This window comes from Pseudorca crassidens, chromosome 12, assembly GCF_039906515.1.
Source record: "Pseudorca crassidens isolate mPseCra1 chromosome 12, mPseCra1.hap1, whole genome shotgun sequence".
NCBI lineage: Eukaryota > Metazoa > Chordata > Mammalia > Artiodactyla > Delphinidae > Pseudorca > Pseudorca crassidens.
Window position 1 is genome coordinate 69,915,096 of NC_090307.1, and position 5,084 is coordinate 69,920,179.

Sequence of the window (5,084 nt, forward strand, 5' to 3'; positions counted from 1 at the left end):
GTCGTGCAGGTCCCACTCTACCCTCTCCACAGCCCACTCCATCCACTGTAGAGTGAGGAAGGCCCGTGTCTAGAAGTAGTAACTAACGGCTGACATTGACATGGAGCCTACTGGGTGCTGTGTCTTTTGGCACTGCAAAACCAAGAGCAAAAAGCAGGGAACAAAACAGAGCCAGCTCCCAGGCTCACAGTCTAGAGGTGGCTCCTGGGCTGCAACAGGGACAAGGCACTGGGGAGAAGGGAGTGGGGAGCAGGAGTGGGGGTGGGATGGGCCTGCAATTTTTTTTTTTAATTTATTTATTTAGTATTTATTTTTGGCTGCGTTGGGTCTTCGTTGCTGTGCGAGGGCTTTCTCTAGTTGCCGCGCACGGGGGCTACTCTTCATTGTGGTGCGAGGGCTTCTCATTGCGGTGGCTTCTCTTATTGCAGAGCATGGGCTCTAGGTGCGCGGGCTTCAGTAGTTGTGGCTTACAGGCTCTAGAGCACAGACTCAGTAGTTGTGGTTCATGGGCTTAGTTGCTTCACGGCATGTGGGACCTTCCGAGACTAGGGATTGAACCCCTGTCCCCTGCATTGGCAGGCGGATTCTTAACCACTGTGCTACCAGGGAAGTCCCTGTTTGTTTTTTTAAAAATATTTATTTGTCTGCGCTGGGTCTTAGTTGCGGCAGGAGGGATATTTGTTGCAGCATGCGGAATCTTTAGTTGTGGCATGTGGGATCTAGTTCCCTGACCAGGGATTGAACCCGGGCCACCTGTATTGGGAGAACGGAGTCTTAGCCACTGGACCACCAGGGAAGTCCCAGGCCTGTAATTTTTGATCAGTGAACAGTAAAGGTGAGGGAGGGAGCTGTGTGGATATCTGGAAAGAGAGTGTTTCAGTTTCAGGGAATAGCCAGGGCAAAGGTCAAGGTAGGCGGGTGCCTGGTGTGTTCAAGAAAGAGGGAGGGGGTCTGTGAGGCTGGGTGGAGGCAGATGGAGGTGGGGCTGAAGGGCCACACCTCTTTTGAGGGACCTGGGAGCCAGGGAGGGAATTAGAGCAGGGGAGGGGTGTGACCTGACTTAGGTCATAACAGGTTCCCTGTGGTACTGTGGTGGACAGGGCAGGGGCCCTGGAGGAAACCAGGTGGTGCCAGTGTTGAGAGGAGTTGGATTCTGGCTGTATTTTGAGGGGAAAGCGGATAGAATATGCTGGTGAATCGGGTGTGAAGGTGAGGACAGAGTTACAGGTTTGGGGCTGCTGATACCTGGGGAGGACAGGATTGCTGCAGATGGGGCAGGGGAAGATCAGGGTGTGGAAACTAAGTAATTAAATTCTCCATGCTTTTTTGTGTTCTCCTTTTACAATTTTGGGAAACTGAGGCCCAGAGAGGGCAAGGGATGTGTGTGGTCAGCAGCTGTGTAGGAATTTGACCCCTGCTCATATCTACCTCGTGTCTCTGCAGGGCCCTGGACACAGGAGAGGTCAGACTGAACCTAGGCCCTTCCGTTGGTCATTGGTTAAGCTCCCTGAGTCAGTTGCACTGTTTGTAAAATGGGACAACAGCAGTCACACCACAGAGTTGTGAAAATGTTATTACTCAGCCGAGTGCAGCCAGGGCATACATCCACGGCTCCTCTGAGGAGGAGGAGCCGAGGGGGGATTGTTCCTCTCTATCTCCAGTCCCCTGAGCTGTGGCCTGCCATCACAGAGGCCCACTGCAGACCAGAGACTCCAATATTCTGACTCTAGGACACATGGCAGGTGCGGTTCCCACTGGTGTGGCCAGACCCACGGCCCAGGCCATGGAGGGCCTTGGCTTTGATCCCCTGTATCGTAAGGCGTCCTCTCCTCTTCCTGGCAGGACCAAGGGAAGTACAGACACCACTGGTGGGACAAGAGGTTTGGGCTATGGTTGTCCTGAGCCCATCCCCACAGACCCCACAGGCCACCTTTGAGTACAGAATGCTGTGGCTCCAGTGCAGGCTCGGGCTGGCCCTTGGGCGATGGGCACATGGCTGGATTTCCAGCCTCAGCTGCTGGGTGCTAGGGTGCAGCCTGCTGGCCTCGGTTGCAGCCGGAGGTTGGACGATGGGCTTGCCGGCAGGCCCCAGCCCTGGCACTGGGCAGCTCAGATCCTGGCTGGTTCCATCCGATGCCCTCTGGGCTAGACTGACCTGTGAGCATGGCCCAGGATGAGTTGGTGACCCGCCGGGGGCTTCAGGATGCTTTGTCCAGATGTGGGTCCAATCATGACGACTGCTCCTGCCCCGGCTGCGGGGTGAGTGACCCCAAGCTCCCCTGAGCTGCCTCCTGTGCCCCGGAGAAGCAGGACCAGAAAGCCTGGAATGCCCGCTTTCCCACCAGCCTCCATCTCTCTGCTCATGCTCACTCTGCGCCCAGCAGCTCTGTCAGGAGCGGGGCAGGATGGGGCGCTCCAGGGCCCGTGGTTGGGCCTAGGGGAGGCCCTGTCACTGCACTGTCCTTGGCTCCAATTTCCTCCCTTGGAGGTGAGCCACTCCCTGTGAGCCTTTGTCCACGCGTAGGGGCAGAGATCGGTCTCCCACTGACCCCTGAGCCTTGGCCTGGGTCTGCGGGGTGTGGCCTTGTGGGACCACGAGGGTGTGCGGAAAATTTTTATCCTAAGTGTGACTGACCAGGGGCTCTTGAGAATTGGGAGCAGCGTGAGGAACCCGGTTTCCACTCCCCACCCCATCCCCAGGCTTCAGCCAGCTCTGCGCGGCCCTTTGAGACAGGGCTTGGAACCCACGCCTCCTGAGGGCATCTGAGGTCAGTGCAGTCCAGACGTTTCTTTTGGCTGAGAGGACCTGGCCTGCCTGACATAAGCACCTCCACCCTGGGCCTAGGCGCCAGGGACGCGAGGCTGCCCCCGCGGGGTCCTCAAGCTCTGGGCAGGAGTTAGGCAACGCCTGTCACACTCCGTGGCTGTCCCTGCAGCAGCTGCTGGGAGGGCTGCTCATGATCCCCTAGCTTGGGCTGCAGGCTGGGGAGGGGGTGGACCGGGCACCCAGCCCTTTAGAAATAGGATGCCTGTGGGCGGCAGGTCAGGAGGGGGAGAGCGCAGGGGGAGAGCGCAGGGGGAGAGCTCTGAGGAGCCCCCTCGGGCCTGAAGACAAGTCCCATCTCCTCACCTGAGCCACGGGGTGCTCACACTGCCTCAGGGGCTGATGTGCACTTGGCACGATGCAGCCCGGTGATGTCGTGGGTGCGTTCAGGCCGCAGGAGTGTGAACTCTGGCTCTGACACCTGCCAAGACTGAGGTGGGAGCGTCCTTGGCTCCTTGCAAGAACAGCACTGGCCTGTGTGGCGGGGCTGCGGGGAGGAAGGCAGAGAGGGCAGCTCGGGTCATGGGGGCCTGAGGGAGGCCAGATCTCATGGGTCATAGCCAGCGTGGCAGGAGCCTCCGGAGGGTTTTGAGAATGGTGAGGTCGGTCAGCCTCCATGGGGTAAGGGCTAGAGGGGTGGAGGGAAGCTGGGAGCCCTGCGAGAGGGCCGTGGGAGGCATGGGTGTTTTTGGTGCTGCGTCTTGGAGAGCCTGATGGTTTACTTTGGGGTCTGAGAGAACAGGAGTCAATGAGGAACTCCAAGGTTCAGGATGAGGGAACAAACTCTTCCACTTGCTGAGAATGGGGTGGAGGGAGGTGCGGGGCAGGATCCAGCCCTTTCAGCCCATCAGATCCCGGGAAGAGCTGGCACTTGGGAGAAGGGTGGGCAGTCAGCCAAGCAGTGAGGGGTCAGAGGAGCCCTGTCACAGCCTGGGAGCCCCTGTATTTAGAGGTCAGGCAGAGAAGGAGGGCAGCAGAGGCTGGGAAGGCACCACCAGTGATCTGGTGACATGGAGGTTGCTACTGTCTCCGCAGAGGCAAGACCGATTGGAAGTGGTTTCTAGAAAGGGAGAAGAGGTGGATGCCAAGGAAAGAGTAAAATGGCTTGGTGGCTGGAGGGGGATTAACGAGGGGTAAGGGAGGGTTTTCCAAAGGTGCAAGCACAATGCGTATTCATTTGGGAAATGGGCTGGTAATGCAGAAAAAGAGGAAACGGGAAACCAGAGTTAGTTGTATGTAAAGTACGTCCAGGTGGGCTGGGGAGAGAGAAGACCCGGGGTGAATGGTCAGACCGTGGGGCCAGTAGGGTGCTGTGAGCAGTGTACCCACTTCCCCAGGCCCTGCTCTCTCTGGGCAGGGGATGGTAGGGAAAATTCACTCCAAACCCTTGCCCCTTCCCCTGGTTGAAGGTGACAATCTCTCCTTGAGCCTTAGGACACTAGCTGTCTTTGACTGGGTGGGTGTGTTAAGTTTGTTTCTTGAGCATCTGCCTGGGGACACATTTATGGACTAAGTTACAATTGCTTACCTGGAAAATGGCTTTTCCCAGATGGACGTGATAAGAGCCTTGGATCTTTGAATGACTGAAACCTACTGGCCTGCTTTGGATACTTACCTTCATGCGGCTCCAAGAAGAGACCAGACTGACCACAAGGCCAACAGGTGATGGGTCTACGGCTCTTCACATCTCCTCCCCGACAACAGAAATGTGCTCTGACCCCACACAAGGCAACCAAGGCAGTCTTAACCAAGGCCTCCATTTTAGTTTTAGGCTGTTTACCTAACTTTAAAACTCTAACCCCATAACATCAAGGAAGCACAATAACCACTACCACTTAAGTAGGAAATATAAAAACGGTTCCCCTCCTTTACTGTCACTAAGGCAGACCTGTGTCCTGAAGTGTGTGGAGGCTCAGAGGCCCACCAACTCCGCCACTGCTGGGAGGGGCGTTCAGAGGGCCCTGTGACCCAAAGCTCCCTCAGAGGGCTCCCAGCCATGGATACCCAACACAGTGCCCCCCCCCCCCGCCACTGCAAATCGACAGACCTGGGCTATGACGTCCCCTTGAGACACGGCTCAGGGTCAAAGTGACACTCGAACCCCCTTTCCTTGCCAGCAGCACCGTGACCAACACTGCAGTGTCACATCTTGACCGTACAGATTTCCTCACACATGACGCTTGAATGAGCTGTGATCTGGGGGGTTGGGGACATGCTCCAAGTAGATGTGCAGTGGCTGCAGAACAGAGGCCGAGAAGGA